Below are 26,060 nucleotides of genomic sequence, written 5' to 3' on the forward strand. Positions count from 1 at the left end.
CTTATGAATTATCTTTTCTTATTTCTTTGGAAAAACAGAGACGCCAGTAAAGTATAACATATATTAACCACTTCACCGCTGAGGGGTTTTACCCCTTGAGCACCAGAGCAATTTTCACCTTTTAGCGCTCCTTCCATTCATTCATCTATAACTTTATCATTACTTATCACAATGAAATTAACTATATCTTGTTTTTTTCGCCACCAATTAGGCTTTCATTAGGTGGTACATTATGCCAAGAATTATTTTATTCTAAATGTGTTTTAATGGGAAAATAGGAAAAAATGTGGGAAAAATTAATTATTTTTCAGGTTTCGGCCTTTATAGTTTTTAAATAATGCATGCTACTGTAATTAAAACCAATGAAATGTATTTGCCCATTTGTTCCGGTTATAAAACCGTTTAAATTATGTCCCTATCACAATGTTTGGCGCCAATATTATATTTGGAAATAAAGGTGCATTTTTTTCAGTTTTGCGTCCATCCCTAATTTCAAGCCCGTCGTTTATAAAGTAACAGTGTTTTACCCTCTTGACATAAATATTTAAAAAGTTCAGTCCCTAAGGTAACTATTTATGTATTTTTGTAATTGTATATATATTTTTTTTAATTACAAAAAATAAATAAATTGGGGAGTGTGGGAGGTAATGAGTTAATTTTTAATGTTTAACTAATGTATTTGTATATGAAAAATGCTTTAGGGTGTAGTTTTACTATTTGGCCACAAGATGGCCGCAGTGAGTTTTTGTTTATGCGACCTGCAAGCGTACAGGAAGTACACTTGCAGGAAGTTCAAGGAGGCTGGGCAACTTTTTTTTTCACAATGATCGCGCTGCTTCTCGTAGAAGCAGCTGATCATTGTGGGGGGCTTAGATCAATGAACGGGAAAGGTTTTTCCCATTCATTGATCTCCGGGCGAGCGGACGGCAGCGTGCACGAGCGCGGGGGGAGCGCGGACGAGCGAGCGGGAGCGGCGTCAGGTACGGATTTCTCCGTCCCTTGGTGGTAACAGGGTGGAAAAAGGGACGGAGAAAAGTGGGGGAAAAGTGGTTAAGTACAGTTTAAAAATGCAGGGGTTGGCGGACTTAGCTCCCCACAGATGACAGGACAGTAGTGTATCATAAAATGATATAACGTTTATTTTTTACTCCAAAATTCTGCAACGTATTTTGTGGATCTAACACCCTGTGAGAAAACACGGAAAAGCCGCCGCATGTGTCAAGAGCAAGGCGGCTGACTCCGCGTCCAACGCGGCGGTTTGCACGCATAGACACGCGTCTGGTAGCATGGTGGAATGCGGAAAGGCCGCCGCATGTCCTGACGGCAAAGCGGCTGTTTCCGCGTCTAACGCGGCGGTTTGCATGCAGCAGCGTGCGCTTGGTGTGGCTGGGTCTGTTAGTGCACATAGGCAGATGGAGAGCTACGCGTGCGCGGGCCTGAACTCAGGACCTTTATACCAGCAGGGGAAGTGTCAGCTGATCAGGAAGATCAGCTGATTCCTGCAGGACACATGATTGGCTGAGTGGCTCGGGCGGGGCGGCAGAGTCCAGCTACTATATATTCTGCTGCTTGTCAGTTGCTGGTTGTCTGCCATTGCTAACACTTACATGAAGGCACTCAGACCTTAGTCAGATCCTTACAGTGTGTTTGAACCAGGACGGACCTGGGAATATACACTGAGCCAGATTTCCTTGTACTGTTATTATTATTTGTTAGACCAGTTCCAGGGTGTTGATGATCACGGAACTCACACCCAAGACTAGGGAATTGTATTATCATTTATGTTATACTCCAGACTAGTTCCAGGGTGTTGATGATCACGGAACTCACACCCAAGACTAGGGAATTGTATTATCATTTATGTTATACTCCAGACTAGTTCCAGGGTATTGATGATCACGGAACTCACACCCAAGACTAGGGAATTGTATTATCATTTATGTTATGCTCCAGACTAGTTCCAGGGTGTTGTGACTACGGACCTCACACCCCAGACTAGTATTGCTATTACTGTGTTACGTTAGCCCAGTTCAGGGCAAAACCTTGCATATTAGCAGCAGGGCTTCCTGCAACCCAGTCTCGGTCCCTCGCCCAGGGGTCCACAGGCTACAGGAATATCACCCACCGTCAGGGGGAATTCCTCAGGAGTCTTAGGCTGCCAGCTCCTCTGGTGGTCTCCACTCAGAGTTGTTACTGTTGCACCAAACACTTACACTCTCTCAGGTGTCTAGAGGTTAGACATATCTGATTATTGACGATTCCGCAGATCCTCAATAATCGGGTATATCTGTATTCTTGTGGATACTGCGGATCGCCAAGGATCAGATTCTCTCTCTGGTTGCTGACACCGATCGTTACACACCCACTTCCTCATGCAAGGTACAGCAAGGAGCAACTGTAGCAATGTCAGGACGTGTATAGCTCCTCTGACATTTTTAAACTGTTCTTAATATATTTAATACTTTACTGGCGCCTCTGTATTTCCAAAGTCATTTGAACTGTTACCACCCTTTTCCTTTCTACAGAGAGTGACTTCTTAAAGAGAATCTGTAACCTAAAAACCTCATATAACTAAACATACCAGCCTGTAGGTTTTCATCTCCTGTCCCCCTCTGTCACATTTTCACTGCTCCCCACCAGGATCCTGGCCCAAAAAAAGCAGTTTTAAAAACTGTTTTTGTAGACAAAAACTATGGCTGCCAAACAGGAAGTTCATCATAATATTGCATGTTCCTGTAAACTGCATTACAGTTTCCATGAAAGGTTATATTATTAAACAATACATTCAGCCAATAGAGTTTATTTCATAGTTTAGAAGAAGTTTTACCTTGTAAAGAATGCTGCAATCTTTAGTAGTGATTACTGATAGCAGGTCCATGTCAGCATTCTGCAATAGTCTATGAGTTGTGCTTCTCACAATTATCAGCTTTTATCAGTAGATGATACGAGTTTGAAGCTCTGGGGAGATGTGTGAGCTGCGAAGAGGAGGGGGGCATTGGATAGGAGTCTGGCTGCTGCATTCTGCACTAGTTGTAGGGGGTGCAGAACTTTATCCAGGCATCTGATGAATAGAGCATTGCAGTAGTCCAGGCAGGAGGATACAAATGCATTACATAGAGTTGGTGGGTTTTAAGCAAAGATAAGATGTTTAAATATCACTATATATTTCTCAGATGGAAGAATGAGTATTTGAGGACAGCTGATACCTGCTGTCTGAGTGTTAGCTTTCCATCCAGGTTCACCCCCAGGTTTCACACAGAGTTTTAACGGATGCATGAAAAAAGGGCGCTAGGAAAAAAGGGCCCAGCTGGATAACAAACTGGGGACGGTGGACAACGAAATCACAATAAAGATAAACATCGTTAACAAAATTGGTTAACGATAAATACCGTTTTAAAAACAAACAGTAGTTAAAACGAAAACATATTAACGTTAAAAATCGTAACGTAATTCAGCTTAAGTCAACCCTACTCTCACACAGAACCCTCTCCTGGTGGTGCCTAAAACTAACCATTCCCATGGTGGTGCCTAACCCTAACCACAAGGCCGCTGGTGCCTAACCCTAACAACCCCCCCAGTGTTGCCTAACCCTAACCTCCCCCCCAGTGGTGCCTAACCCTAACCCCCCCCCCCCCCCCGGTGGTGCCTAACCCTAATCACCCCCTGGTGGTGCCCATCCCTAAGGCCCCCCACCCCCCGGTGCTGCCTAACCCTAGCCACCCCCTGGGTGGTGCCTAACCCTAACCACCCCCCCCCCTGGTGATGCCTAACCCTAACCACTCCCCCTGCAGAGACAGCCTTTTACACATAGAAATGATAATATCTTTGATAACGTAAAATCTGTACATACAAACAAAATAATATGACAAAAACTATAACGTTGCAAGCTTCTAATACGATAAAATACTTCAAAAACTTTAATGTTCTAATGTTGTTAACGATATTTATCGGGCGCCCTTTTTTCAGCTTTTTTCGCTGTATTAACAATAATTGCATTAGAGTCTATAGCGGCTCCCTTTTCGTCCACTAGCCACCAGTGCCCTTACTGCACAGCATCTCCCCTATTTGCTAGTTTGAAGTGTGGAGACTTTAGGCCTTTTTCCATCATGTGTGGACCTCCTACCACCAACACCTCTTGTCTGAGTTTAACCTCAATCAGCTGGTGTTACTCCAGTTTTGTAATTCCACTGGACGGGTATTGATGGCTGCTGATGTGTTTTGTGTGCCGGGCATAAAGAACAGATACAGTTGTGTGTTGTCTGTGTAACAATGGTATCCTAGGCCAAAAGCCCATAGTTCTAGACTACTTTGCCCACTGAGAGCATGCAGACTGCAAAGAGTAATGGTGATAGCACAGAACCCTGTGGACTCCAGGCACACTATCTGTGACCTGCCAGATAAGGAGGACTTAAACCAGCCTCAGTATTTCCTCAATCGCTGGATTCTAACGCGGCGGTTTGCATGCAGCAGCGTGCGCTTGGTGTGGCTGGGTCTGTTAGTGCACATAGGCAGATGGAGAGCTACGCGCGCGCGGGCCTGAACTCAGGACCTTTATACCAGCAGGGGAAGTGTCAGCTGATCAGGAAGATCAGCTGATTCCTGCAGGACACATGATTGGCTGAGTGGCTCGGGCGGGGCGGCAGAGTCCAGCTACTATATATTCTGCTGCTTGTCAGTTGCTGGTTGTCTGCCATTGCTAACACTTACGTGAAGGCACTCAGACCTTAGTCAGATCCTTACAGTGTGTTTGAACCAGGACGGACCTGGGAATATACACTGAGCCAGATTTCCTTGTACTGTTATTATTATTTGTTAGACCAGTTCCAGGGTGTCTAGAGGTTAGACATATCTGATTATTGACGATTCCGCAGATCCTCAATAATCGGGTATATCTGTATTCTTGGGGATACTGCGGATCGCCAAGGATCAGATTCTCTCTCTGGTTGCTGACACCGATCGTTACGGAATGGCAGACCGAACCCAAATGGATGCACTGTATAGCCATGTTGAAGTCCTGACCACCGCGGTAAACCAACTTTCCACGGCAGTTTTGAACCAACAGATCCAGATATGTCAGATATTTGGGGCTATTCAGGAACTTCAATCAGTGCGATCTCCTCTTAGCACAGACAAACGTATGCCTGTACCTGAAAGGTTTCCTGGCGACAGATCTGACTTTCGGAACTTTAGAAATAGAGTGTTATCATACTTTGAGTTAAGGCCTAACTCGTCTGGAACCGAGGAACAGAGAATTACATTCATTAAGACTCTGTTGTCAGGGTTTCCCAGACCTGGGCATATGGTCTTCCTATTGGGCATTAGGCCCTGACCTCGGTCGATGAATTCTTTAAGGCTATGGCTATGATTTACGATGACCCGGACATCGCCTCGACTTCTGAACGGAAGCTCAGGCTTCTACGTCAGGGCAAAGGTCCGGTGGAGAATTATGCTGCGGAGTTCAGGAGGTGGGCAGTCTCGGCTAGATGGGACGCATTCGCTCTCCTAGATTGTTTTTTGGCCGGATTGTCAGATACTATTCATGAGGTAATGATAGGTCATCCTGAGCCCGAATCATTGGATGAGGCAATCTCTTTGGCCATACAGATAGATCGCCGGTTGCGCCACCAGAGACAGGTTCGTGGTAGAGTGGCCAGAAGGTCTATCCTACACGACTCTTCTCGGTCACCCTCACTCCCAGGCGAACCTATGCAAATTGGGTGCACAAGGTTGAGTCTGGGGGAAAAGAGTCGCAGGAGCCCAAAGAAGAACGCTTTACATGGGCCAGACAAATGCTATCGCCTAGGATTAGTCAAAACCATAGGTGAGCAGGGTTCATCCCAGAACGACGGTCGGCTGATCCTTCCTTGTTCGGTTACATGGAAAGGTCGGACCAAGTCCGCAGAAGCCATGGTGGACTCGGGTTCGTCAGCGAACCTCATAGATTACGATTTTGCCAAAAGTTTGGGGATACCGTTATCTGCACCCGACCGGCAGATTTCGGTCACTGCAGTGGATGACTCTCCATTGCGCAGTGCCCAGTTTCTTTCCCAAACCCTGCTACTGTCATGTTGTTTAGGGGCATTGCATGAAGAGAGTTTACAGTTACTGGTCCTGCCGATGAAAGGCTCTGCTGTTGTTCTCGGTATGCCCTGGTTACAACTTCACTCTCCACTGATTGACTGGGCTTCAGGACAGCTACTGAACTGGTCAGCCCATTGTCATGAGCGCTGTTTGAGGAAGGGTGAGGTGGATAAAACCAGGATACAGGTCGCAGGAAAGGCTGGACAGTGTACAGATATTTCTAATGGTTCCTGTTTCTCATGGTTACCTCTCACGCATAAATCTGATAGCAAAAGCCCCAAAGCGGACGCTTTAGACAGGGGTTTTGGGCCCAAAACCATTCTACCACCGAAAAAACAGGCTGACAAGAAATCATTTCCTGTGTCCCTGCCCGGGTCAGCGCTGCATGTGGATTCCACTCCATCCCTCCCTGGGTTGATTGATGGCCGGCCTGAGTATGAGATAAAAAGAAAATTCTCTAACTTACATCCTGGAAAGCCAGGAAGGAGATGTCCGGAGACCACTCCTCAGGGGGGGGGGGGTATGTGAGAAAACGCGGAAAAGCCGCCGCGTGTGTCAAGAGCAAGGCGGCTGACTCTGCGTCCAACGCGGCGGTTTGCACGCATAGACACGCGTCTGGTAGTGTGGTGGAATGCGGAAAGGCCGCCACATGTCCTGACGGCAAAGCGGCTGTTTCCGCGTCCAACGCGGCGGTTTGTGGCTGGGTCTGTTAGTGCACATAGGCAGATGGAGAGCTACGCGCGCGCGGGCCTGAACTCAGGAGGACCTTTATACCAGCAGGGGAAGTGTCAGCTGATCAGGAAGATCAGCTGATTCCTGCAGGACACATAATTGGCTGAGTGGCTCGGGCGGGGCGGCAGAGTCCAGCTACTATATATTCTGCTGCTTGTCAGTTGCTGGTTGTATGCCATTGCTAACACTTACGTGAAGGCACTCAGACCTTAGTCAGATCCTTACAGTGTGTTTGAACCAGGACGGACCTGGGAATTCACACTGAGCCAGATTTCCTTGTACTGTTATTATTATTTGTTAGACCAGTTCCAGGGTGTTGATAATCACGGAACTCACACCCAAGACTAGGGAATTGTATTATCATTTATGTTATACTCCAGACTAGTTCCAGGGTTTTGATGATCACGGAACTCACACCCAAGACTAGGGAAATGTATTATCATTTATGTTATACTCCAGACTAGTTCCAGGGTGTTGATGATCACGGAACTCACACCCCAGACTAGGGAATTGTATTATCATTTATGTTATACTCCAGACTAGTTCCAGGGTGTTGATGATCACGGAACTCACACCCAAGACTAGGGAATTGTATTATCATTTATGTTATGCTTCAGACTAGTTCCAGGGTGTTGTGACTACGGACCTCACACCCCAGACTAGTATTGCTATTACTGTGTTACGTTAGCCCAGTTCAGGGCAAAACCTTGCATATTAGCAGCAGGGCTTCCTGCAACCCAGTCTCGGCCCCTCGCCCAGGGGTCCACAGGCTACAGGAATATCACCCACCGTCAGGGGGAATTCCTCAGGAGTCTTAGGCTGCCAGCTCCTCTGGTGGTCTCCACTCAGAGTTGTTACTGTTGCACCAAACACTTACACTCTCTCAGGTGTCTAGAGGTTAGACATATCTGATTATTGACGATTCCGCAGATCCTCAATAATCGGGTATATCTGTATTCTTGGGGATACTGCGGATCGCCAAGGATCAGATTCTCTCTCTGGTTGCTGACACCGATCGTTACACACCCACTTCCTCATGCAAGGTACAGCAAGGAGCAACTGTAGCAATGTCAGGACGTGTATAGCTCCTCTGACATTTTTAAACTGTTCTAAATATATTTAATACTTTACTGGCGCCTCTGTATTTCCAAAGTCATTTGAACTGTTACCACCCTTTTCCTTTCTACAGAGAGTGACTTCTTAAAGAGAATCTGTAACCTAAAAACCTCATATAACTAAACATACCAGCCTGTAGGTTTTCATCTCCTGTCCCCCTCTGTCACATTTTCACTGCTCCCCACCAGGATCCTGGCCCAAAAAAAAGCAGTTTTAAAAACTATGGCTGCCAAACAGGAAGTTCATCATAATATTGCATGTTCCTGTAAACTGCATTACAGTTTCCATGAAAGGTTATATTATTAAACAATACATTCAGCCAATAGAGTTTATTTCATAGTTTAGAAGAAGTTTTACCTTGTAAAGAATGCTGCAATCTTTAGTAGTGATTACTGATAGCAGGTCCATGTCAGCATTCTGCAATAGTCTATGAGTTGTGCTTCTCACAATTATCAGCTTTTATCAGTAGATGATACGAGTTTGAAGCTCTGGGGAGATGTGTGAGCTGCGAAGAGGAGGGGGGCATTGGATAGGAGTCTGGCTGCTGCATTCTGCACTAGTTGTAGGGGGTGCAGAACTTTATCCAGGCATCTGATGAATAGGGCATTGCAGTAGTCCAGGCAGGAGGATACAAATGCATGACATAGAGTTGGTGGGTTTTAAGCAAAGATAAGATGTTTAAATATCACTATATATTTCTCAGATGGAAGAATGAGTATTTGAGGACAGCTGATACCTGCTGTCTGAGTGTTAGCTTTCCATCCAGGTTCACCCCCAGGTTTCACACAGAGTTTTTACGGATGCATGAAAAAAGGGCGCTAGGAAAAAAGGGCCCAGCTGGATAACAAACTGGGGACGGTGGACAACGAAATCACAATAAAGATAAACATCGTTAACAAAATTGGTTAACGATAAATACTGTTTTAAAAACAAACAGTAGTTAAAACGAAAACATATTAACGTTAAAAATCGTAACGTAATTCAGCTTAAGTCAACCCTACTCTCACACAGAACCCTCTCCTAGTGGTGCCTAAAACTAACCATTCCCATGGTGGTGCCTAACCCTAACCACAAGACCGCTGGTGCCTAACCCTAACCACCCCCCCAGTGTTGCCTAACCCTAACCTCCCCCCCAGTGGTGCCTAACCCTAACCCCCCCCCCCCCGGTGGTGCCTAACCCTAATCACCCCCTGGTGGTGCCCATCCCTAAGGCCCCCCACCCCCCGGTGCTGCCTAACCCTAGCCACCCCCTGGGTGGTGCCTAACCCTAACCACCCCCCCCCCCTGGTGATGCCTAACCCTAACCACTCCCCCTGCAGAGACAGCCTTTTACACATAGAAATGATAATATCTTTGATAACGTAAAATCTGTACATACAAACAAAATAATATGACAAAAACTATAACGTTGCAAGCTTCTAATACGATAAAATACTTCAAAAACTTTAATGTTCTAATGTTGTTAACGATATTTATCGGGCGCCCTTTTTTCAGCTTTTTTCGCTGTATTTGCAATAATTGCATTAGAGTCTATAGCGGCTCCCTTTTCGTCCACTAGCCACCAGTGCCCTTACTGCACAGCATCTCCCCTATTTGCTAGTTTGAAGTGTGGAGACTTTAGGCCTTTTTCCATCATGTGTGGACCTCCTACCACCAACACCTCTTGTCTGAGTTTAACCTCAATCAGCTGGTGTTAATCCAGTTTTGTAATTCCACTGGACGGGTATTGATGGCTGCTGATGTGTTTTGTGTGCCGGGCATAAAGAACAGATACAGTTGTGTGTTGTCTGTGTAACAATGGTATCCTAGGCCAAAAGCCCATAGTTCTAGACTACTTTGCCCACTGAGAGCATGCAGACTGCAAAGAGTAATGGTGATAGCACAGAACCCTGTGGACTCCAGGCACACTATCTGTGACCTGCCAGATAAGGAGGACTTAAACCAGCCTCAGTATTTCCTCAATCGCTGGATTCATATTTCATGATCTGGGATATCAAGAGCTGCCGCGTGCAAGCAATTTTACTGATACTAATGATGATGATTTACAGATACTTATTAGCACAATGCGCATTACCGGGTTTGCACTAAAAGTGTAATGTGCGCTGCTCCCCTGCTGTTAGAACCGGCAAAATTGCCTGCGCTGCCTGCAGGAGTAAAGAAATGTAATACCTGTAGCTTGATATACACCAGGAGATAATTACATTCCGATTGTGCTAATTTGAAAGGAAGTGCTCTGAAAACTGTACATCTTGTGTAAATGTTATTGAAAGCGAACCCGAGCTTCGGGTTTAAAATGTATTATTACCCTGCAGAGAAGGAAGGCTCAGGATCTTTTTGAAGCTTCCCTCGTTGGTCCGCAGTGCCCCTGTTGCTGAGCGCAGACCCTCTCCTCGTTGTGGTCGAGCGGCTCCTCTTCCGCATTCATGGAATGAATGGCATTAGAAGCTCGAGCCAACCCGCACATGCGCAGTAGCACAGAGCCTGCAGAGGCATAACTAGACTTGATAGGGCCCCTCTGCAAAACAGATAGCATGGGGCCCCTTTGATCCCTGAACCGCATGTGGTGATGGGGAGCCAGCAAATGGCAGCAGAGAGTGTTTTGCTGTGATGCAGAAAAAAATTACACACAATCCAGCTACTCTGCATGTTGGGAGGAGGTGGCAGGGATGGTTTTTGTGAGCGAACGGGAAGGTTTTATTGCTAATTGGTTGCACTTATGGTTGGGAAGAGGGAGGAGAAGGGGCCCCCAAAGTCCCCGGGCCCCCCTGCGATGGCAGGGGTCGCAGGGGTGATTGTTACCCGCGCAGCTTCGTGCTGCTGAGCATGCGTGAGCGGGCTCAGTCGTCTATTGTGCGGCCATGAATGCGGAAGAGGAATGCGCAGCCCCAATAGGATTAGTGACATTGCATTGTCGCTAATCTTCTCGGAGGCCGCACTCAACGATGGAGGTCAGCAGACCACCGAGGGAAGCCTTAATAGGATCCTGAGGCTTCCCTCTCATTAGGTAAGTATCTAATTTTGTACCCAAGCTTCGGCTCGGGTACACTTTAAGGCAATTGAGTCTTGAGGAAGCACAGATTACAGTGGGAAACGTTGACCGTTTCTTCCATAATCCCTAATTGCAGATGCCGGTAATGTCGATGAGTAAGTGTGAGGAAGCCTGATTGTGTGGGCCACCACTGCTTGGACATTTCCTACTACCCATGGCCAGTTCGGCATATGTTGACACATATGCCGGGTTGACACGCGGAAACCACATCCTTCCCCCACAAGCGATTAGAGCAGGGAAACGCTGCCTTTCCACCATGGCCCTGGTGTCCAAATCATATGCCAGAATCCAAGACACATTTTACTGCAGCACCCCCAAATGCTTATAGCAGTGCATGGCATGCCTACAGGGATTCGGATGCGTACTGGCATCACTGCAAAGTGCCAGTGTGTGTCCTGCAAGACGCATGCTGGCATAATAGAAACTGGCCCTTAGAGAGTAGAGGCTCGTCTTTTTTATTTTTTTTTTTTAATTTGTCATGATTAGTTGTAAATTTTTATAGCAAAAGTGAAATTTCTATTTAAAGATTTCGGTTTTTTATTAAGAAAATGTTTTCCTTGCACAGTGTTGCCGCACTAAGCAGTGGTTATGTGTGCTGAGTAATATGTAATTTTCAGAGAGGCAGCTTCCGGCTTATAATAACACATCCAGAACAACGTTACCATGCGATTGCTGAAGAGACCCTGATGGGTAGAACAGGAGGGCATATTATTCAGCGCGCAGCTCAGTCACGTTGCTGTTGTTGTTGGCGCAGCTTGCAGCTGTAATTGTTTTCTTCACTTTCATAAACAAATTACTGTGAAGATTTGCGCAGTCTGTGAATACTGCCTCCTGTGATGACCTGCGCCGTAGCAGCCACCTGAGCCAGCCTTGTGTGCAGGCGGTGTATGACTATGATTAGAGCCCTGATGAAATAAACATGTCGCTGTCACCTGCCAGCATGTCTTTCCTGCGCTGCATCCACATCATCCGTACAGAAGCTTTGTGTACCTGCTAATTCTGTGCTGCAGCCATTGTTAGCTAACACCGCTGCGGAAAAACACGCTCCGGTATTGCTTTTTATAGACTGGCGATGCGAGCACATCTGTTTACCAAAGCTGGGATACACATTAGATATGGGTTATGCTGTGCAAATGGGATTTACACTGCATCAGCTGATCTGCCACCTGGCTCTGCCAACATCAGTCACGGGCAGAGCGTAGAGGTACCCCTAGACCTCTGTCTTTTTACCTGCAGATAGTTGGCCAGCGTCTACCCACAGCTGCTCCACCATCTGTAGAGCAGAGCATGGACATTGTAAGCTAATGTCTGCTGAAACGAGATCTCATGACTCTGAGGAACTGGTGCCAAATGTTTGCCATGCGTTAGTTGATATTTGGTGGGTGAAACGTTACATTCTATAAAAACGTTGAATGCAATTTTTTAAAAAGGCATTTGAAATCGCTGTTTGATCCAGAGGGAGCGGGGGGGGGGGGTTTGCATAGCTTTGTACTCTATCAAGCACGGATGGATATCTGGGCACAAAGGCCCAGGCCTTGTGAGGCTGTTGTGCATGGGGGAGGGGTTACAGTATGTGGACGTTGAGACGTCAAATGGGAAAGGGAGGCCGGAAATATGGAGCAAGTCAATAAAAAAGGGAGCTGCTGCTGAAGGGACCTTTACTTCAAAGAGTAAATGGATGTCATGTATGGAAGAGGGAGCTTTGCATACGATGGGATGGGAGGCTGCTGCACAAGTGGAAACCCCAGGAAAGTTGGCCTGGGGGCAGAAAAGGTATAAATCAAGTGGTGAAAAGCTGCAGAGATGTTATCCAAAAGTGATCAGATTCCTGCTTGAATATCTGATCTATTATCAAGTGGTGCAAGATAGCAGACCTGGGAAACTAATGAGGCCCAGTCCTGTGCTAAGGTGTAGAGCAGAGCAAAATGATACTATACCTTAAGTGAGCAGAGTGACAGGTGCTCACTCCTCTCTTATGCGGGGTAGACACTATGAGATTTTCTGGTCGATTTACTGTCAGATCGATTATTTCCAACATGTTCAATTTGCTTTTCGATCGTTTTCCGAGCATTTTCCGATCGATTTCCTATTAAAGTGCACGGAAATCGATCGGAAAATGCTCGGAAAACGATCGAAAAGCAAATTATAGCTGTAGTTACCTTGCACCTTATGCAGAAAAATTGGACAGCTTGCTCCATGCAAATAGCACATAATGGTTTTCAAAACACGCCCCTACAGAAAATCACATGCGGATATGTTTTTTTGGACAGGTTGTCCCAAGCCCTTTAGTGGAAACTAAAGCCTTGTGGACATATTTGAGGACTGTGACTCTGCAGGGATTGGGGCTCAATCTCTCGAATGACAGAACATGGCCAAGGCTGTACAGATCAGTTCCTAGACTCTATTGCTATGGAGGGGGTTAAGAGGTGATGCGCAAGACACCTTTAGGTTGGCTGAGTAAAAGAACAATGCGCTTGGGGTTCAACCAGGATTCACATGTTACTTTGGCAATGCTGTAAGTGCAGTAGGTGATGTTCTGGGGGTGTTAGTTTGAAGCCATGCACTGTATCACTGCATGCATATGGCAGCCTTACTGTAGGTTTGTGAATCAGGCCTCATATTACGTCACTTGAAGTACCATTGAACCCATTTCCAAACTAGACAAAACTGTTTCCTTGATTTTGTCTTTCCCCCCTAACCACCTGAAGACAGAGAACAGCACTTTCGCTGTGACCATCTGGGAATTTGGAGCCGCCATTTTTCCTCTGTCCACAGGGAGTTTGTTGGCTCTGTATTTAAGCAGTTTTTTTTTAGCAGAAAATCAAGTAGCGTTTTCTAAATATAATCTACAAAATTAATTACAAAGCATATAAAGTAGATAAATTCTGCACCAGGAGACAGTCTCTCATCAACAGTCCAATCCATCTTGTACATCAGGGAGACAGAATGTTCTGAATCACCGCGCAGTCACCTGAATCACCGCGTACAGAACATTATCACAATATTCTTATAGTTTGGCTGGTTTGAAGAGAACCTGTTTTGCTAAGAAGGTACTTTCCCATGGGGGTAACTAGGGAGGATCAGTCCATGCGGCTGGAGGGGGGCTCAGTGGTGTCGTGTGTGTGTGTGTGGGAGGGTGGGGAGCAACTGCTAATCTTTCCTTTCTCTGATACTCCAGATCAGGTGTTTTGGTGATTACACAAGGTAGGGATGTGAAGATCCGGATGGCCACACTTGTTTTATGGCCGTTCAGGCTGTGAGGGTCACCAAGAAGAGGAAACGGAAGGTTGTGAACCTTAAGGGGCTCAATCAATGTTTTGCTGGCGGGCCCCATGATTTGTAGCCACGCCCCTGTTATTTTACTAACACAGTAGTGACTGGTCTTTGGTGATGAGCGAAAATGTTAATATACTTTTTACACATATTTTAGTGAAAATATAAAAAGAAATTGCATTTAAATAACTTAAACGTCATATACATGCTGAACTAAGCTATTATTTATCTGCTAATTCCCTGCTTGATCAGTTCCAATCCTTCATCTATAGGTATAAAGGGCCTGTCTCCCTCCTGGATATCTTCCTGTCTCTCTGGAAGGTCTTTCACTGTCTCTTAGGCCTTGTTCACATTATAAATCAAAACACACCTGATTTTGGAAATGTAACACAGAAAATACCGTTTAAGAGGCCGCTAAAACTTAACTTTTATTTGAGTTACATTAAAAGAGAACAAATACGCTGACCATATGGTAAAAAATGTGATACAGTGGACTAGAGGTATAAGGTTTCTGGTCAAAGGACCATCCTCCTAGTTCGCACTTGTATTCATTATAACCCTACACCAAACTCAACATGTTTCATTTCCCTAATTGGAAGCTTCGTCAGGAGTGAAAAGTGCCCTAGTGATAGGGTGGTAAAGTGCTCAAAATGACAAATACATCATTAAATTCACATAGCTACAATAGGTTAGCAGAATAACAGAGTAAGGGCCCTTTTCCACTAGCGCGTTTGCGCTAGCTGAATCGCAAAACCGCAAACCGCTAGCGATTTTACAATCGCTACGGTTTGCTTTTTAACATAGGAATCGCGGTAGGTCATTTCCACTACCGCGATTCGTTTTTTACTTGATCGCGATCGCGCCGCGGAGCGACTTTTGCCGCGATTTTGCTATGCAGTGCATAGCATAGCAAAATCGCGGCCGCAAACGTCGGGAAAACGGCGGAATTGCGATTCAGCAATCGCTAGCGTTCAGCGCGAACGCTAGCGACTGCTAGTGGAAAAGGGCCCTTACAGCTACTACCAACAGCCTGCTCAGGAAATGAAACATGTTGAGTTATAACCTTATACCTTAAAGGGACTCCGAGCAGTGCAGAAACTATGGAAAGATGCATATCATTTTAAAGCTCTCTTTCTCCTCTTTCCAATGATATATAAACCGCCACCCTACGTCTTTTAGTTTTCGCTATTTTCGCGATTGAAATTGCCGCGGTCGCGATTTCGATCGCGAAAATAGAAAAAACTAAAAGGCGTAGGGCAACGATTTAGGTGTCGTCAGAAAGAGGAGAAAGAGAGCTTTAAAATGATATCCATCTTTCCATAGTTACTTGTATTACACAGGGCGACACTTTCCCCAGTGTCAGCAGCTCCATTCTGCTGAATGCAGCTGCTGACTTTGACAAAAAGTCGCCCTGTGTAATACAATATAACTATGGCTTGATGGATATCATTTTAAAGCTCTCTTTCTCCTCTTTCTGACGACACCTAAATCGTTGCCCTACGCCTTTTAGTTTTCTCTATTTTCGCGATCGAAATTGCGGCCGCTGCAAATTCAATCGCGAAAATAGCGAAAACTAAAAGACGTGGGGTGGCGGTTTATATATCATTGGAAAGAGGAGAAAGAGAGCTTTAAAATGATGTGCATTATTCCATAGTTTCTGCACTGTTCGGAGTCCCTTTAATCTTTATACCTCTGGTCCACTGTATCAAATTTTTTACCATATGGTCAGCGTATTTGTTCTCTTTTAATGTAACACAAATAAAAGTTAAGTTTTAGCGGCCTCTCAAACAGGGTATTTTCTGTGTTAAAATTCACATTATAAATCGCCAGCACTATCACTCCCCCATGAGGAGGAGATGGACTGGCCCAAAACCTGTCGGTTCTGTTAGATTTTAACTGTCTACTTTTTTTTGCGATAGTGGCCCTTTCCATTCTATTTAGGACTGCAGTATTGTAAACCTCTGAGGCTGGGAGCACACTAGTCTGTGTGGAAAACCATGAGTTCTCTGCCTTGAGCATTCTCTGCATTTATGTGTGCATTCCTGATTGTGCTTGCATTTTTCATGCATTTGCATTTTGCGCCTTTAAAGAGACTCTGAAGCGAGAATAAATCTCGCTTCAGAGCTCATAGTGAGCAGGGGCACCTGTGCCCCTGCTAAACTACCGCAATAGCGCCGCTAAACGGGGGTCCCTTGACCCCCAAACCCCCTACTGCGACACTTGGTCGCAGACTTAGTCGCTCCTGGAGGCAGGGCTAACGGCTGCAGCTCTGCCTCCAGTCGCGTCTGTCAGCGGCGCATTGCCGCCTCTCCCCCGCCCCTCTCAGTGAAGGAAGACTGAGAGGGGCGGGGGAGAGGCGGAGATACGCGCTGACAGACGCGCGTGGGGCAGGGCTGCGGCGGTTAGCCCTGCCCCAACCATGAAGCGTTCCCCAGCATTACGGAGGGGATTTGGGGGATCAGGGACCCCCGTTAAGCCGCGGGATAGCGGCGTTTTAGCAGGGGCACACATGCCCCTGCTAGCTATGAGGTCTGAAGCGAGATTTATTCTCGCTTCAGACTCTCTTTAAATAATGTGCCTTTTTTAATGGGGAAACGTATAGTTCATATAGTTTTTGTACAAAAACGCATGTGGAATACCTGCTTTTTCTCCCCCCCATAGAGTATGAGAATCACATATGATTTATATTCAATATGCGAGAAGATACGGTACATTACAAATTGCAGAGAACTGTGATTTGCAATGCGGTAAAACACACATGATCCAGGTTAGGTTCACAGTGGTCAGTTGCATAACACACGCGTTATAATGTGTTATAATTTGTTATGAGTGTGAGCAGCAATAGAGACTGGACATAGACTTTAATGCAAAGCCTGCATGCAGCGAGCTGGAATTACATGATCAATTACAGCACACTACTGTGAACAGGTCAGTAGAATTGTATGGGCAGTGAGTTGACATAAAGAATTATTCTGCAACGAAACTGAGCACTGTGAACAGGGCCTCAGCCTGGATTCACAGCAGTCAGTTGTATATAATGCACACACATGACCGGATTTGAGGCAAGGTCACAAAGGCTATGGCCTAGGGCACCAGGAAGCATGGGGCAAGCATTGGGTTGGCACATTAAGACATTTATAAAAATTAGTCCATGGCCACCCTGCTTCCACAGGGACAAGCAGTGATGCACTGATCCTGTGCTCCCCCATGTTGTGCTGTGCTACCCCAAGCACAGCACAGAATGGGGGGAGCACAGGACCAGGGATGTACACAGGATGGGGGAGCACAAACAAGAGCACAGGACCAGGAAAACAAATGGGACAGAGAGAGCACAGAGGACAGGTGGTGCACAGGTTGGGGGTTAGTCACTAACAGGGTTAGTGACAGTGGGCCTTCGGCCCTAACATTATCATGAGTGTAAAATGCAATAGAGACGGGACATAGACTTTAATACAAAGCCTGCATGCAGCAAATTAGAATAATGTGATCTGTTACAATGCAGTGCTGTGAACAGGCCCATAGAATGGGAGTTGACATTGAGTTGACATGCAGAATTATCCTGCAACGCACTGTGCACAGGGCATCAAACTAGTGTGCTGCCAGCCTTAGCAATCCTCACTACGATCTGATGTGACACAGATGCGTGTTGTAAAATTGTGCCATCTAATAGCTGAAAGTTTTCAGACAGCTCCAGTCCAGGTTTGCCGGATCGCTGCTCTCCAGCCTCCATCAATCAGGTCCTCTGTGTTTTGCTCTGACACATTCTTCCACCGCTAACAGGCTGTGGCTTGCCGCTGAGTGATCTATTATAGATCTTTGCTGCTATCTTTTTTTCCAGCCATCAGCCAAGAGGGTTCTCATTTATCCAGGTCATGTTGTGTCCAAAGGAAAAGTAATGCCGTCTCTGCACCGAATCCATCTCTGAAAACGTCTGGGTAAGAATGATAGACCAGCTCTGTTTGTGTGTTGATCATAATCGATTTATCATCAATTTACACAGCTGCTTTATCATTCTTATGGAGAAACTTAAGAGACATTACACACCTTCTGTCTGACATTTAAAGTGACCCTATGCTGAGAGCACAATATGGGTGAAAGAGGCGCCCTGGTGTGTATAAAATTCTTTAAAAACAAATAAAAATGAAAGAAAGGGAGCCTCCCTATGCTAATGAGGTTTTTCCATTTGGCACTGTTTTTGGCCTGAGGAAGTGGGCTTAGACCCATGAAACGCATTGCCTGTGCTTAATAATAAAAATCTTTTGTTGTTACAAAGATTTTGTTATTCGAGGTAAGCTACCTCCCTTTCTTTCATTTTTATTTGTTTTTAATGAACTTTATATACACCAGGGTGCCTCGTTCACCCATATTGTGCTTATATACCCCCCCGACATATCCTGTTGGAGGGGTTTATACAGACTGCATGTGCTTCACACCACAGGGGACAACTGTCGATTTTCCTAAGAGAGTGACCGCCACCAGATCCGGCTGGACCTCCCCGAGTGGAGTCGGGTTTATTGTCTCCACCTGCTTCTTGCGGTCGGTTGCCCCTCTGCAACCCGCCTTTGTGAGTAGTTTTCATTATACCACTTATAGACCTTATACTAAAACGTATTAAGCTATTGGGCTCCTGTTCTTTTTGTGTTTCCTGTGTCTTTTCTCCAGGTGTTAAGACACCCCTACCATACCACCTATGCTGAGAGGGATAATGAGGCTGCCATCTGTATTTGCTTTTAAACAATGCCAATTGCCTGGCTGTCCTGCTGATCTCTGCATAGCTACAGAAAGGGCCGTCCTCATGAGGCAGGGAGAAACATGTGCCTCAGGCAACACTTCTGGGGGGGGGGGGTGGCACCCGCCTGTGCGTGGGTGCGGGGGGCCGGCCGTCAAGCTGGAGGGGTAACGGGCAGGAAGGGGGTATTGGGCCTAGCGGCAGGGAGGGGGATCGGACTACTAGTAAGAGGCAACGGGCGGGGATCACTCACCTCTTCCGCGTTCCAGCATGCGCTCCACTGACCTCACTTCCTGCAACGCTATCCACTTACAATACAGTGGGCGGCGTTGCCTCTTACTAGTAGCGGCAGCTAATTAACTTTTTAAAGCTGGAGGGAGAGCGCAGATCAGGGGACCCAGGCAAGGGAGGGGGGTCCGACCCCCCTCCCTGCCGCTTTTCCCAATACCCCCTTCCTGCCTGCTACCCCATCCAGCTCGGCAGCCCCCCACCCACGGCTTGAGGAGGGGGGCGGCAATTTTTTCTAAGTTTGCCTCAGGCGGCAAAAAGTCTAGGGCCGGCCCTGGCTACAGAACACTTCCCCTGCATAGCTACAGAACGCATTGTCAGCTACATAGCTGACACGTGTCTGTACAGGCTGTTCATCAATGTCGCCCAAGGAGATTGGGTCCTGATTCCGCACAGGTGACATAAGTCAAGAGGTATGTACGCACCTTGGAGAGAATGATTGCTGTGCTGCAGCTGGGACATAGGCAGGGAGAGGTGGCAGGATGTGTTTAGTGCTTCAGAAGTTGTCTGTCATTAGTAGCCATGGGCACTGGCTGCTTTAATACCAGAGTGCCCTAGACTATTGATTATTTATCCTGATCAGAGTAATTAATCAATAATGCAGGAGTCTGCTGTTGCAGAAGCCAGTGGCACCGACATCTTCAGCAGCACTGTATAGAGTACAGAGTTTCATAATGGTTAGCTCTGTCCACATCCTGACAACTCCTTTTCCCCCCAAATCCCCCAAAATTTGCAGTGACACGCTCGGTGCCCCAACCAGTCAACCCTCCCATCAAAAAAATGGTTGTTTTTGGGAGGTATTTGTAAATAATCGGCACCGGATGTCAAATTCCCTAGGTACACCACTGCAACTCTAGAATTGGATATACAATGTAGTACAAAGTATAATTTTTTTGGTTGTTTACAATGTGCTTCTAAAATATTTTAAACTACTTTAAACTAATAAAGTACTTCTGCATGCCGGGAATTGTCTGTCAATCACGGCTTCTTTCAGCTGTTGCTTAGGCATGTTCATAGCTTAATGTATGCTGTCTATACATCTTAGCTTCTGTTGTCCTCTTCATCTTTTGACCTCAGTTTTTTCTAGTGTCAGATGATTTCTCCAAGGAATCTGGTACATTTAACAACAAAAATATTTAAGAAAAAACAGTATTGTATAATTTGTACATTGTACAACTTTGTATCCCTGAAATTTGAGTAATTTTCAAGTAGGGGACTGTCTGAACGTAGTTGGATTTTTAAGCATCTGGGTATCTTCTTTACTCATTGCAGCTGAAAAAAAGTTGCTTTGTAAAGGTGGACATACAACATACAATAAATATATTTGATTTTCCAGCTTTTTAATTTATTTTTTTAGTGAGAAATGTGATTGAAGAAAATACTCAGAATAATTTTAGTGTTCAAAAGGTGCTTTATTGAAATGCAGACAACAATGTTCAATAAAACCAATTATCAATCTATACAACAATCATATGTGTATCTATTTTGACAGTATTTTTTTGCCTACTTTTTGGTGAATTTTCCAATTGCGGATTGGAATAAAAAATAATCTCCTGGGAGAAAACTTAGCAGAAAAAAGTGAATTAAATAAGGGCCAGGGAGAGCTAGTATCATGAGATAACCAGAGACAGAGATAAACATGCGTTAAAGGATCATATACGCGTGCAACTTTTCCACATGACCGACCGCACTACCAAGCGATTACACAACTTGTATTTTCCATGCTCCAACAAACTAAACGACCAACTCATTTTCATGCAATTGAAACGACGAACTGCACGATATGGCCACATTCAAAACAAATGCAAGTCGTTCAAATGAGTTTCACACATGTGGCCAACTGCACAATATCAGCTCAACAGTCATGTAAGTTGATCCGCCTGTTGGATCGGGCAGACTGCCTGTTATCAGTTGCTCGTCTAGTCGATTATCACGCGTTCACAAACCCAACTGTCGTTCAACAGACCAAGTTTGGATGTTAGTCGGGATAGAAAAATTGCACGTGTTTGCCTTTAGATAGATTAGTAGCAATAAATCATAAATTAAATCAGATAAAAGGGCATAATCAGAAAACGACAGTAAATCTACTGTGCCTAGTGAGGGCACAGCAATTTTACTGGTACTTACACAAGTGATGTAGTTTGTGTTGCGCAAATAGCGCAACCTGTGTTATGTACACAACGCATGTGTTACTGATGTAACTGCAAATGGCGTGACGTAGGTTATAGTAGCAACACGCTACTCTCAGTGCTTCTATCAGAGCGGCAGTCTATACAGACATCAGAATTGGTCCCAGCACTCTCTAGCTGCTATCTGGAAGTGGTATGTATGAAATATTTATGTGTAATATCTCACATCTTCCTGATTATACATGCATAAAAAACTGTACTGAAAATTAAAAAATAATTAAAAAAGAGACTTTCCATTTTCTGTAACAGAGATCAGATAAAACACAGAAAACTTTTTTTTTTTAAACAAAGGTTCGTTTATTGAAAATAGTAGAGTAACATACAAAGGGCTTGATTCACAAAGCGGTGCTAACTGTTAGCACGCCTGTGAAAACCCCCTTAGCACGTCTAAACAAGCTTTTCGCGCATAAAAGTTTACGCGCGCAAAACTTTATGCGCGTAAAACTTTACGCGCGTACTGCACAGAGCACAGGGCGCACCGCGCGAAGTGCCCATTAAAGCCTATGGGACTTAGCGCGCGGAAAAACTTTGCGCGCGTAACACTTTACGCGCGCAAAGTTAGCGCACAATCTGATTGAGAAATCCGGTGCTAACCTACTTAGCACCCTGGTTAGCGCGTCTAAAGACTTTAGACGTGCTAAGTAGGTTAGCACCGCTTTGTGAATCAAGCTTCAAGTACGGTATCACAATGTATACAGCAAAATACAGTAGTAGTACTATATAGTTCAGAAGAATGTTCTTGCAATAGTCATAAATACAGCTGGAATGTTTAAAGAAGGTTTGTGCACATCTTTTTTTTAATAAAGAGGAAAAAAAAACAGTGCAAACTATTTACTTGCATTCCGTCATTTGTTATTTGTGAAAGACATGTAAAGGTGTACATAGGAGATAGGACTTATGAAGTGGTATCCCTTCACAGATCTGTTTGTGTTTAATATTGGAATAAAGGGGGAAAACAAAACATTCATGGTAAAGAACCCCATTTTATGGATGTAGAGGATCCCGGAAGCAGGGTAAGACAAGAATACCTGTTTTAATTTAAATAGGTGGGTTTTTCAGCCATCTATGCCAGATTTGGTTGAACTTATTGGGGCATTTTCTGTGTTTGTATACAAGTTGCTTGTATGATAAAGAGTTTTTTATTTTGGATTTCCACTTTATCAGTGTTGGACTAAGTGGAGACATCCACCGGAAAACTACGTATTGCTTGGCAATGAATAAGGTCTCTATCAGGAATGTTTTCTCAAATTTGTTTATATCTTCAGGTATAATGTTTAGGATACACATTTTAATGTCTAGGGTGGCCGGGGAGCCCATACGATCATGTAGAAAGTCCACTACCTGCTTCCAAAATGCCTCCACGGGGGGCATTGCTACAACATATGTAAAAAGGAGGGTTCTTTCTTGTTACACTTTGGACAGTTGGGTGAGGTTGAGGGGGAGAACTTGGCAATTCGGGAAGGCAGCATGTAGCTTTGATGTATAGTATACAATTGCGTAAGTTTATCTCTGATACATGGTGAAACTGATTTATTGGCCATTAGACATTCCTCCCATTCCTCTTCATCAATATCTACCTCAATTGCAGTCCATTTTTCATATGCTTGATCTGCTATGGGTTGAGATTGATGTTGAGCCATGAGCGAATATAAGAGGCCAATATGATGTTGTATAGGGCCATCTTTGATACTCTCTAAAATGAGAGAAGTGCCAGTCCGGGGCAGACCGGATGGAAATTGAGCTTTTATGGCATGGGTTAGTTGTAAATACATAAAGTGGAATGTTTCTGTTAAAGCATATTGCTCCTTTAAGTGTGAAAATGGTGGGATTAGGGAGCCTTTCAAGACTTGACCTAAATATACAATCCCTTTGTCTGCCCATAGCCTGGTGTTTTGGAGTTTGCAAAGTTCTGGTAGACAAGGGTTTTCCCATAGTGGAGTGTAGAATTCCCATGTGTTAGAAGGGACAAGTGTACAAGCTCTGTTCCAAATCTTAGTCGCCTGGACCAAAATGGTGTTATGTGGGTCCTGCTGTTGCAGAGTGTGTTTTAATAGAGCAAAGGGTAGATTACATGATTTATTGGTATTGTCAAAGCCTAGTAATTGAGGGGCATATGGAGAATCGTCAATAAACCAATTTGCCATGTGTTAAACACAGAAAACTTAAAGAAGAATATCATAAAGTGTTAATTAAAAGTATCCCCCAAGTTATATATGTTCTTGCAATTCATCTTTAATACGGTTTTCCCTCGCTTATAATCTGCTTTGAAAAGTTACTTTGTTATACTTTTTTGTGCCCCCACAAGTTAGCAAGTCCTGCCCTCAGTTTGTATGATCTGGCAGAGGCTGTTTGCATACTTTGTATTGGGCTAACAATATCCCAGGCAGAGTCTATTGTTTTTCACAGTGGATATATAATTTTTTGTTCTGTCACTCAAGCTATCTGTTTATTTTCCCTCAATTATCTTTTCAATAAATGCAGATATCATTCACTTTAAAACAGTCTGAACACTATTTAGAAGTTTTGCTATTTTGATACAAATAGTAAGTATAATTAGAAATGCTATTCTTAATAGCATCCACCGGCACTTTGTAGAGTGCCTGTACACAATTTTCTGATTGGTTGCAATAGATCTTAAAGCAGACCTGAACTTTTTGCACAGGAGATAAGGAGAACCCAGAGAAATCCACCCTGTGTCCACCCTGCATGTATTTATAGAGAAAAGCCTGTCTAATTCTCCCTCAGCAGGTAATGAGCTAGTGCAATTTGAGCTCCCAGCTGTCTGCCACTCTCCCAAGTTGAGAGCTAATATGTAAACACAGGGGGTTAACCATTTCTGTGCTCCCAGTAAACCAGGAAGTACTGTAACTAAACGGCATCTCTGAAGGAGCTCTATAACCTGTAACAAAGAATTGTTTTCTTCTGTAAAGGTTATTATGCTGTTGCTTTTCTTTTAGAGCAAAGAGGAAGTTCTGAGTTCAGGTCAGCTTTAAGCCTTGTACACATAATGGATGGTTCTCAGTCAAAGCAATGGGATCTAGTAATATGTTGGCGCTTTATAAATACAATAAATAATAATAAAAATAATAGTATGTTTACAGCAGCCCTTGATCCTCCTTGATGCGACAGCAAGAGGTCTGACTGGCAGATCATCTCGGGTGAGAACAGGCTGAGGGCATTATTCTCCTACCCCCCTTCCCCCACTCCATGCCACTCTACCATGCCTTTGGCCCTTTTCCCCTCTCCATAGTAACAAAATGCGTCACTATGGTAGAGGATGCTATGGTAGAGCGCCTCCTTTCTTGGCTCTAGATACATCTCTGGCACTGTATTTGTCCTGAGGAAGTTGGTATTAGAACGAAATGCGTTGCCTGTGCATAATTAAACTTCATATGTATAAGAATGTGTCATTATTGAGGTAAGCCACCTCTCCCTTTATTATTTTAGCTGTTTTTAACAAAGTTTTATCTATCTTTTGGCCCCTTTCCCCCCTTTTTGAGAATGCGTCACTAGCCTGTGCAGAACCCTTTCTGAACGAGTCCCGATCACTGTGGGCCTCAGTCCTCATATACTGTATATATACATAAAACTTAATGTAAACCTGAAGTGAAAATAATCTTATAAGATAATGGGCTTGATTCACAAAGCGGTGCTAACAGTTAGCACCCTGGTGAAAAGCCCTTTATCATGCCTAAACTCAGTTTAGGCATGATAAGTTTAGGTGTGATAAGTTTAGGTGTGATAAGTTTAGGCATGATAAGTTTAGGTGTGATAAGTTTAGGCATGCTAAGTTTAAGCGCCAACTGCGTTAGCACCGCAGTGCACAGCTGATCAAAAGTTTTACGCTAGCAAAGACTGGTGCACTTTGTATAAAGTTTAATGGCGCTGCTTTGCGTGCGGGACTTTGCAAGCGATCTAAACTTATCTAAACTTAGCATGCCTAAACTTATCACACCTAAACTTATCACACCTAAACTTATCACGCCTAAACTGGCTTTTCACCAGCATGGTGCAATGGTTATCATGCCTAAAGTCTTTTAGGCATGCTAACTGGGTTAGCACCGCTTTGTGAATCGAGCCCAATGAGTTGTATGTGTATGTGTAGTATGCATGATAAATAGAGCATTAGTAGTATAGCTTTATTTTAGGAGCGCATCACTGACAAAGCTGAAGTTTAGAATACTTTCTAAGTTTTAAGCTGAAAAAAGATACAGAAATAATCACCCTTTGAACTTTACTTCAGAAAGGCCTTATTATCTCCCTTCTTCCTGACAGATATCAGCTTTTTATCCTCCATTTACTTATCAGGAAACTAGGCTGAATTCAACAAGCTCGTTTGCATAGATAACAACTCACGTTTTTTAACTCTTGCTGTACTGGAAAACAGAAAGGAAATTCAGGTAATTTCTTAGTAGGGTTAGTAATTATATGTGTAGATGTTTAACTCATTAAGCCATAAGTCACTTTAGGTACTTGTTAAGTGCTCTGTACATTTGAAGAGGCATATGTGGCCTTGTAAAAAACATGTGATGTTTGTAGCTACTTTAGGAGTGGAAGTATGTAAAACTTTTCCAGAAAGTTTGTCCACATCTTTCAACAAACC

At 44.4% G+C, this 26,060-nt stretch overlaps 1 protein-coding gene across 2 annotated transcripts in view; it reads left to right on the forward strand.

Moving 5' to 3' along the window:
* WHRN (whirlin) overlaps positions 1 to 26,060 on the forward strand; it is a 384,594-nt gene that overhangs the window by 59,973 nt on the left and 298,561 nt on the right. Inside the window, exon 1 of one of the 2 annotated variants that reach the window (XM_068248276.1) lies at positions 25,836 to 25,857. The exons of the other annotated variant lie outside the window; for it this stretch is intronic. The gene's annotated coding sequence lies outside the window, so the exon portion shown is untranslated. Of the gene's footprint in view, positions 1 to 25,835; positions 25,858 to 26,060 lie in introns of those variants that run through there. 2 annotated transcript variants of the gene reach the window in all.

This window comes from Hyperolius riggenbachi, chromosome 8 (genome assembly GCF_040937935.1).
Source record: "Hyperolius riggenbachi isolate aHypRig1 chromosome 8, aHypRig1.pri, whole genome shotgun sequence".
In the NCBI taxonomy this organism is placed as follows: Eukaryota; Metazoa; Chordata; class Amphibia; order Anura; family Hyperoliidae; genus Hyperolius; species Hyperolius riggenbachi.